The following is an 11,474-nucleotide window of genomic DNA, read 5'->3' on the forward strand; positions in this document are numbered from 1 at the left end:
ATTACCAACGTATAATGTCCTATTGGACCCATAAGACTTAATACTATGCATGATCAAAATAATATAAATTTCAAATGCAATTTTTCTCCTTTATTATTTATTACAAGGGAGTAGATATCGAAATAGAAGAACTTTTTTCTTACCTTTGATTTCACTCGCCTTTTTAATCAGTCCTCTTATCAACATTAAAAACTAATCTATTTTATAAGTTTTTTTTCAAATATCCTAAAGATGAATTTTAAGAGTGACTGAGGACAATGTTGGTAGCATAGTGATATTGTGAAGATTTGTGTTTTTCTTTGTCATGGCTTACTTAAATCGCTCTTAGTATAAAAGATTATGGGAGATTTGCCAAAATAGAATAAAAATTCAGCTTCATTGTCCCTTTGATATAAAATTTTTTTTGTCTCTTTTTATCTTTTCCATTTTTAAAACTTAATGAAATAAATAATTTTTTGAATAAAAAATTATGATAAATTAAATGCAATTGATGAAATATTCATATACACAAACTGATATTTTTTGGGATTTAAAAACTTGTTAAATTAAATTAATTTTTTAAATTATGTTATACGGAAAGTTGATATCTTGCATATTTACATTGTTTTAACTCTCTATTCTTGCATGTTTTGGTCATTTAGAATAGGGATCATGCATTTTAGTTTCTTTTTTGCATTGCATAAGTCTTTATCAGGTCTTGGAGTGTCCATTGGAGTTCTTAGATGTACTTGGAAGCATTTAGGATCAAAAAGGGAGTAGAAAGTGTTGTTTGAGCGAGCAGAGCACCAGAGCGGGCTACGGGAGCGACCTGCGACACCCGCTCCAGACGAAACGAAGACAGCGCGACCTCTTGCACCGGGGTGAGACACCCACTCCGAGCTCAACCTTTTGTCGACAACTTTCCTGATGTGGAGCGACCTGGTGGAGCGAGGTCACGTATCCGCGCGCAATTTGAAGACGTGAAGCAAACACATTGGAGCGACGTATCGGAGCGGGGTGACTAACCCGCTCCAGATGTGGAGCGACCTGGTGGAGTGACGTCACGTACCCGCGCGCAATTTGAAGACGTGAATCAAATATATTAGAGCGACGTACCGCAGCGGGGTGACTAACCCACTCTAGATATGGAGCGACCTAGTGTACCCACGCTGTGTCTTATCTTCTGATCGAAAATTTATGTTTTATTTGGGCCTTTCAGGTTGTTGACTGAACCCATTAGGTTTTAGAAGTCATATAAATACTCTCTAAACCTAATGTTAGGGAATTATCTTGTTTTCTAACTAATCACAAAGAACCTTTAGGTAAAAGATCTAATCTTGATCATTATCTCTTGTGATTGCTTGATTATCTTGATCACTAAGCATGATTAACACCAAATCATCATTGATTCTTGGGTTTATCATGAAGATTAGTGAGTAGTCATATTTGGCAACTGAAAATGATCTCCGTGTTAATGTCAGCCTGAGATATCTTCCTAATCTGCAAACACACACAGTTACATCATAAATATTTTAAATGACAGGAACCACCCATATAGTGTGTTATGTACCTAGCAAATAGCAAAAGTAAAGAGATACGATCATTCATTCAAGGTTTACCAGCGCATCAAAATCTGTGTCTTTGGGTTCTGTCACAGGAACACGTGCATATTCGACAAGGTAGCCTTCAGCTTGCAGTTCTTGGTATACCTAGATCCAGAGAAGTGTGTATAGTGATGTGATCCTTGAAATCACCATAACAGGGTGCATGCTCTGTATCATACAAAATACTACCTCAAGCATTGTCTTTAAGGATTCATTTGAGACCACTGGCTCCCACTGGTCTACCATCTCACCATCTGGTAGTTCATCAGTCACAAGGATCTTGTTACCATGTCTGCCAGGAAAAAAAAAACAAAGTCAGAGATCATTTATAGGAGCAAGCGGTTATAGTGATTAAGATATAAACCGAGACGCCTCCATGAGAACATCTCCTCTTAAATCTTCTTCCATTTGATCCACATTTAACCTCTTCATACCCTGATCAGAAACATAAATAAACATAAACTGAAAGGTTCAACCAATGTATAAAAGGCTAATTAACATACAAAAATAACATGTACTACCATGTTGGTGAAAGGATTGTCCAAATCACGTAGAACATATGATTTCCCATTTATGTATACTAGTTGTTCTGCCCGCACATGCGGGCATAGTGTTCTTATAGATATTTATCTGTTTATAACTATTAAATCAAAAACAACATAATAAATTATTAATTGTGTTTTTAAAAAGATAAATCAAACATTAAATTTTATATTTTATAATAAAAAAATATTATTTCAGATAAGAATACAACGTTTTAAAAATATATTTTATTTTTTAGAATTTTATTATATTTACTTATAGTCAATTATCAAATATAACATATAAATAGAACATTATTAATATATATATTCATTAGTTTTATCAAAATATATATATGCCTATTGTTGTGTTAAATTTTAAGAACATTCACATATATTTTATTAATATATATATTCATTAGTTTTTATCAAAATATATATATGCTTATTGTTGTGTTAAATTTTAAAAACATTCACATATATTTTAGAAAATATATTTATTTATTTGATTAGCATTTAATTATAAATTGTTTTATATCTAACTATAAATTTTATAATAAAATATTATTTTCAGATAACAACAGAATATATCTAAGAATTATCTTATGTTGTTAAACATGCTTTTATTTTTGAAAATTTTATTATATTTGTTTATAGTCAATTATCTATATAATATATAAATATAATAGTATTAATAGAAATTCGTTTTTATTTTTTGACTAATTTGTATAATTATTCATTAAGGGTATAAATATATAATTATTCATTAAGGGTATAAACGATATTAACCGCTCTAACTTTTAACGTGAGAGCTCCGTTGCAAAAATTTAATAGTAACTATTTTCAAATTAAATATTTATTTATTAAAGGTATAAACGATTTATTATTAATTTTAATCACTTTTTTAGTCAGATAGATTTGAAATTCCTTTTTATTTTTTGACTAATTTATATAATTATTCATTAAGGGTATAAACGATATTAACCGTTCTAACTTTTAACGTGAGAGCTCCGTTGCAAAAATTTACTTCGCAAATAATAATATAGATTAGCATTAGTTATAGAAAAGAAAAGATGAAAACTCACAACCGTTTAGTATAAAAGAAAAGCTATCACCACTTTCATACTTATCTCTAGCTTTCCAAATATTTTTTCTAGTACATTATTTTCATCAATAATTTTTTTTAGAGAGGATAAAATTTGAGTATCTATTGAGTCTTTTCCTTCTCGATTCATGATTGAAAATATTTTTTTTTTTAATATTTTATTAGATATGTCAAATATATACAGTTGTATCTTTACCATCAATTGGTAAAAGTGAACCAATACTATGATAATTTTCACCAATGAACATTAAACCAAAATGGACCACCAAAATTTAGTATTGTATAATTTTAATATGCACTCACAGAACACATAGAATTTTTTTTTTTTTTAAATCTAATAGTTTTCCTAAGTGAACGATCACATCACTGATATTCAACACCACATGAGGGTCGTAAATCTTGGATAATTTAATGTGAATTTGTTTACAACGAATTGTAAATAATGCACGTTTCGTTAATCGATTTTTTCAGTACTTTCTGTATGCCATTCCAAAGCATTACAATTACTGCAGCGCATTAGTTGTTTTGGCGGATTATTACTTTTGTTCATTGTCTCCTTATCTATTGATTAACAAATATTAAAGCTATTATGTATCATAAAGTTAGTAATTATAAACATGCCAAAATAAATTGAAATAATAAAACAAAATCAATATGTTTTTAACTTTAATAAAAAAATCTATATAATGTTTCATTACTAATTTTGTTCGACTGTGTCATATCTTTGTTTCTTGAATCTATTTAAATAACAATTATTAAATAATATAACTTTACAATTTTCTGAAATAATCAGTTTCTTAAAAATATTTTATGTACAGTAAAAAAGAATAAACTTAAACAAATCTTTTTTTTTAACAACTGAAATTTATTTATTACTTAAATTGTAACCAAAATACTTAGATAATATTGACTGATAAGTTTGTTTTACAATTGCTTCAGCTTTTTCCATATCGATAACCATATCATCACATTCTTTTTTTTTATCAACATATCAACACGTTCTATATGAGCAATCTAAGGGGGATGTATTCAATTGAGAGTTTTAAGTGATTCATGTCAAAATGACAAATTCACGGTTATTGAAACATGAATTTAAAAAACTCATTTAAAATCCAATGTTATTGAACTTGATATTTTATAAACTACTCTGTAATCCAATGTTATTGAAAATATTTTAAGTTGTGGAATTTTAAAGTTTTTAAGGGATTTTAGAGTGTTTGGGTGGATTTTCTTAGTTAAAAAAATTAAAACTCAAATCCCATAGTTTTAGGTTATATTCTAGAGTGGTTTAATAAAAATCATTTTATTCTCTGCAATTCCTTAAAATCATCTAAAATCTCATTAAAAATCAAATCACCTCAAATTTTAGATCGAATACACTCCCCTAATTATGGTTACTATTTTTAAAATATTTACTTAATTCTTAAAAGCAATTAAAACTATAGCAAATAAATATTACTTCTATCGTATGTATATTTTTAAAGGTAGTCCTATAATAAAATAGAAGATATGAAATTATAGATCGTGTTTTACAAATAAAACAAAAAAAATCATAGAAATAGTATTCACTTTGTTCATTATAATAATTTGGAAACATTATTTTCCCATGTTCACTACCACCATAGCTGGAATTTCACATATTATTATATAGATCCACTCCATCATGTTTGACAAAACTGTTGGATTTAATTTTTGACAAGTGTTTCAAAACATTACGATTGCAAAGAAACAAAATAAACCGAGCATTCCTCAAAATGCATACATAATCTCATATTCTCATGCATCACTCTCGTAAACTCTTTTTTATTTGTTTTAGTTTTGTTGTATTATTGAATACGTATATAATCTTATTTATTACTACATATGATAAGAACTACCCCAATACTTTTCAAAATTCGACCAACCATATGTTGGTTCGTTGAATCGTTTTCGATTATTATAATTTGCGTTTTGTTTGCCCTATCATCTGCAATGTGGTCCGTCGTCCATCGCGCAACCCTCCACCTTCGTCTCCCAAGGTACTTTTACATGTTTTTTAAGTCGTCGTGTTTTTCTGATTTGAGAAATGCGTAGTCTGATGAACTCTTCTCTTGTGGTACTATAGCAGAAGAACCCATGGCGATTTATGTCGCGTCAGGACAGCTCTCCAGAGGAATTGCTGCAGCTACGCTGCGTTATGCCACTGCTATGGGATCTTATCCCACGTCGTTTAGGGAAGAGAGGGACACCTTCGGGCCGATCCAAGTTCGTTCCAATAAGTACGGGATCTCTTTTTTTTTTTACCATAACGCCTTGACTATTTTCCAGTATGTCTTATCAGTATTATCGTTTTTGTTTCTGTGTCATATTTTGGGAAGCCCAGATGCAGAGACGCTGCAGAACTTTGAAATCGGTGGTGACCGCGAGCGTATGCCCGAACCTATCGTCAGCGCTTTTGACGTCTTGAAGAAGTGCGCTTCCATTGCGGCTGCAACTGAGATTAATTGAAAGCTCATATTGGTAACAGTGATCAACAAGCCAATATTGTGGCTATGACTTCAACCAGAAGGGAAAAGAAGAGAGATTTTAACGTATGGCAGGCCGATGTTCACATGGAGGAAGGAAGAGATTGAATAGAAAGCATAAATCAGGAATCAAAAGAGAAATTGTAAACTGATTATCAAATATATATAAACACAGGAAGAGATGCGAACCAAGAGTCACAACTCCATTAATGGACACAATGCTTCACTACCGACATAAAGCTTTGTTGTAGCGTCTTTTTTTTGTTTTTGTCAAAACAAAAGGTATGTCTCAACACAACCCTTGGATTAAAGGTATTCTAATCTCAACCATTCTCTGTTTTAAAAATAAAATTAATATAAAATATGAAAAGGTACTTCGTTTCCGTAGTGTCGTTTTAGAGCATGATTATTGAAGGATTCTTGAGGCGAGGTTCTTGAGGCGGAGTTCTTATCGGAATATAAGAACCTGACTCTTAACTTTTAACTAAAAAAGGTAAGAACCGGTTCTTAAATAAGAGTTTTAAGAGACGGTTCTTAGCTTTTTTAGTTAAAAATTAAGAGACGAGTTCTTATATTCCGCTAAGAACCTCACCCTAAGAACCTCCCAATAATCACGCTCTTATGTTTTTGTCAAAACAAATGGTCAACCCTTGGATTAAAAAGTGTGCAATCTCAACCATTCCATTTAAACAATAATAATAGTGACTATGAAAAAACAAGTTTGTTTCCTTGATGACGTAGGCAAGATAATTTTATATCCTTTCGATCATAAAAACAAAAAGTTCCGACCATTAGATTGAAATTCTTTTTTTCCTATAAAAAAAATGATGTCAGCGGATACAAAATTTTGATTTGCTATTATATATAGATTACCTGCCATAAAAGGCAAGTTCACATAAGTAAATATGCTGAAGCAAGGAACAACAATACAGTCTATATTGATACAAACTCTGAGTAACCGGTTCCTCCCTAAGACTAATCCAAAGAACTTGAACTTGATTGCTGGCTTTGTGAGCTCCGATGTGGTCAAGAAGGTTTCGTATCCCAACGGCGGTTGGCATAGCGACGCCGTGAACATGCAGAGAGCGAGCCTGAAGAAGGCCAAAACAACGAGATGGATCACTAGCAGCAGAGAGGATAGTCGAAATTCACGACAATACCTAAAGATATCAATTACTAAGATAGAGAATGGAGCGAACCTGATGGTAATTTCGATCCGAGGATTCACGGACTTGTTCTGACAAGCTGGGAGATAATCGCTCTTGAGGATCGTCTTCTTCCCAAGCAACAATCCATCTCTCACCTTCGTCATCCCGCTCTGCCTCGCCGGAATCGTAGGTCTAAACAGTCAATTGAATCGCGCTTCGCGACTCAAGGTTCTGGCGCGAGAGTCTATGATATAGATGAACAAGGCTTGTGAGAAATGTAACAGAGAGAAAGGAGCTCTCACACACTCTAACTTCCTTCTTCAATTAGTCGCTTTGTTTTTACACTATGATGGAAAGGGTACTAAATAAACATTACAAGTTTTTTTACATCATCATCATCATCATCATCAAAGTAGTAACTCCAATTAACATAACCTTGATTAAACTAGTTGTTAATTAAAATTTAGCAACACTCTGTGATTCTTTTCTTTATATATTAGAATGTAGTCGCTGAAATTAGTCACTCTCTTACACCATCCCCAAAACGGTAAATTAAAATTTCAAATGCAATTTTTCTCCTTTATTATTTATTACAAGGGAGTAGATTTCGAAATAGAATAACTTTTTTTCTTACCTTTGATTTCACTCGCCTTTTTAATCAGTCCTCTTATCAACATTAAAAACTAATCTATTTTATAAGTTTTTTTCAAATACCACTAGGAGTTTTCCGAGTATCATGAGAAAGAATTTTAAATCGTTCTTAAAACGAATCCTCTTTTCAACATAAGAAAAAAAAAATGTGAAGTATCATGAGAAAGAAATTTACTAGTGATTTGGTAGCATAGTGATATTGTGAGGATTCATGTTTTTTTCTTTGTCATGGTTTAAATTATTCTTAGTAAAGAATTATTTATATTGAAATTTATTTTGGATACATCTCTTACTTATTAGTAGAGAAATATTTTGGGATTAACTTTAATTAGGTGGTGATATGCACCTTTCGCTGAGTGAATAAACTATAATAAATTATAATTTTTAATTCGGAGGTATTAAAAAGTAAAAAATGCATATTAACTCAATATATAAAAACTGTCCATTATGAAACTTATTATAAAATTATTATGATATACAAATCAATGCAAAACAAACAAGTTGGGCTTCCTAGAAATCTCTAATTATGAAACTTATTATAAAATTATTAGAGATCAATCTTGTTCCTTGCTAGTAGAGTGCTTTATTGCAATTTTAGAGTTGGCCTCTCTGAAATTGAGCTCTAGGCATTTCATACCTGAAAGGTGTTTGATGAAATGCTTGAACCAACTCTCCTAAGCTTTTAACATTCTTTACCAAAGAGATTTGTTGTTACAGGTGTTAAGATGACTAATGAACTTGAAATTAATGATTGCTTAGATATTATTCAACAAAAAAAATTTGATGCTTGAGTTATCTTAGTGATTGAGCATTTATCTAGAGATAGAGTTTGTTTAGGATTGTGTCTAGGTCTAAGGTTGATAGATTGATTGAAAGGTAACACCTTTAGATTGAAACTTGATCACCCAAGGTTAATTCTCTTAGCCCATGAGTTCTTCCATCTCATAAAAAAGAAAGTTTTGTTCTTTATTGCATTTTAGTAGTATTCTAGTTCAAAATCATCTCACCAATTGATATCATTTAGATTAAACATGGTCTTACATTCCCTTTGCTTTAGAATCACTTAGAACTGGTTTGACATCCTTTATACTATATATAACTTTGAAAACTCTTAGCATCAAAAGTAGATTTCATCTTCTACGAATAATAAAATGGTAGACATTGAATTCTAGGTAAAAAAAGTTAATCTACTTTCTCTACAACCAGTATTCTACTTTTAAATAAAAATATAAATATGAAAACCGCAAAGTCTACGCACTGTAAGTGTAGCTACATTTTTATGAACGCAACTTCTACTTTTATGAGTAATTCTAAAATTCTATAAATACGAAATCTAGACACAGAGGGGTTCTTGTGGCCACAGACGCTGGATCTAGAGATCCGACTCCAACCCCTAATGTTGTTATCTGCTGGAGACTCCGTCGTAGCAAATATTTTTAAACCCGACCAAGACATTAAATCGGAAAAATTATCAGGTCATCGGATTATTGAGTCTACCTCGGGCGAACTACGGGTTAATAAGTTAATTAATTTTAATATATAACTATATATTAGCCGCAATGAAGCTTAATTTTTTTACCAATTTGATCAATTAAATTTAAGGTAAAATATAATACGATGAAGTGTGCACCTGAAGAACAAGCACTGCATTTGCAATGTTTTTGACATTGACAGGATACCTTATATTTACGCAATTGCTGCTGGTAAGCACTCGGAGCGAGACAAAAACCATTATGTAGATGTTTTTACTGAAAGTATACATCTCGGTAGAGATTTAACTACTTGTACCTTCCCTGACAATGTTCTGAGTATTCGTGTCCACCTTAACTTCTAAGAAAAGCAGTGGAAGTCTTCCTACAAAGCGAATCAGATTAGTTGTGAATTTGGTGTTCATGGTTATAAATCTCAATCACGAATGATGTAGATGTGACACAAGAGGACACAACAAGATTACATGCAAAACTGCTATATGAAGTTATTGTATGTCTATGCATCTGTGAAAGGAAAATAAAACAGAGTTTTTTTTATATATTTCAGTTCTCTTATGAAACTTTTTTCAAAGTGTCATTTAAATACTATAAACATTTTTTATTCTCTGATTTTAATGGTTTATTGATGATTACATGTTTTTATGAACAATTTCTATGTGTGGTTATTGATAATTACAATTATATGCTTGAACACACTTATCTTCAATACTATATTATTTGTTTTGGAAATCCTTCCTAAACATGTCATCTGCTATAATACATAAGATATATTTCGGTTTGTTAATGAATAAGTTTATATTTTTGATACTAACCGAGGATCCACTTAGCCTAGCGAGTAAACCACTACAAATTAAAACTATAGGTCTTGCTAGAATATATATATATAAATATGTGTGTGTGTGTCTAGGCAAAAATATTTGTATTAATAGATCTAGCTTGTCATCACTCTTTGTATTAAAATTGGCATATAAAGAATCCTTATATACATCCATAACATATACACAAATTTAGGGGTGTGACCAAAATTTTTGAAACAATAGTTGTAATTGCCACAATAAAAGATATGCCTTGTTAGTAAAATATACCACAATTGATTACTATATAACTAGGATAAGACATGCGCTCTGTGCAAGATGAGTTTATGTAACTAAAATTTAAAGCATATAGTATTGACAAATTAAATATTTTTATGTGATGATTTTTATATATATATACAACTATGTTTTTTATATAATCATATACACGTTGGAAATGGACTATTTGTAATTGTAATTTTGGACGAAAAACCTTTGAATTTATCAAGGGCCCGATCGATATGGACTTAAGGATTTAACACGAATTTCAGAATTTCACAATTTTACATAAGATGGAAAATAAAAATATTAAAAAAAATACAAATTTGGCAAGTATTTAAAGCAATGTTTTGAAAACCGGATCGGACATTGACTCGGAATTGTAGTTGGGTCAATGGTTGGACCGATCCAATCGTTCAATCGGGTTTTAAATTTTAATCTAATTTTAAATTAAGTAACTATATATATATGCATAAATATTTTATAAAATTATTTATATAAACTTTATGTCATTGTTAGAATCCAAATTTGATATGAAAACAAATGAAAACTTCAAAAATAATATAAAAATATAACGAAAACTATTTTATTTACATACATATTAGAAAACAATATGAAATTTTTATGAAACCTTTTCAGAGTTTGTAATTTTTTTATTCTTGTAAACTAAATTTAAGAAAATTGGGTTTAAATATCGAATCGGATCACCGAGTTTTACTGGGTTTTGATCGGGTTTACCGATTTTATTTAAATCCAATTTTTAGCATAACTCGAAACCGATTAGAAAAGCAGGTCAGCGGTTAGAAAAACTTAATCTGATTTTTCAATACGGTAGATCTGAACCAAACAAGACCAAACCAAACTGAACCGAAATAGAGAAATGAGTTTGAATTTGGTAAAACTGAATGAATGTTACTTTTAAGAAACCGATGAATATGGATATGGTTTGGTATCGAAACTGAGCAAACCGAATAAAAAGAATAAACCGATTAACTAATATATAGTTGCATATTTATATGTAAATTATATAGCAAAATTAATAATATATAAAAAAATTATTTTATTGATATGATCTTCATACATAAAATGTTGATTTTAGTAATTTAATATTTTTGTTTTAAGTTTAATTTTTGTTTTAATTTTTATCAAATAAAAAAAATTTATTTTTTCGTTGAAAAATACATGTACTGATATTTTTGTTATTTAATAATATTATGGATTCCTAATTTATCTTATTTTATTTTATTAAAATTATTATTCTTATTATTAATTTAATATGTTTACTAATTATTTTAAATAGTAAAAAAATAAAACAAAATTGGTCTATTTAAAAACTGAAATATCTTCATGTTTTATTAAAGCCAATATCTAATCGTTTATATATTACTTTCTGTTAGGT

Source organism: Brassica oleracea, chromosome C1, assembly GCF_000695525.1.
Source record: "Brassica oleracea var. oleracea cultivar TO1000 chromosome C1, BOL, whole genome shotgun sequence".
NCBI classification, from domain to species: Eukaryota; Viridiplantae; Streptophyta; class Magnoliopsida; order Brassicales; family Brassicaceae; genus Brassica; species Brassica oleracea.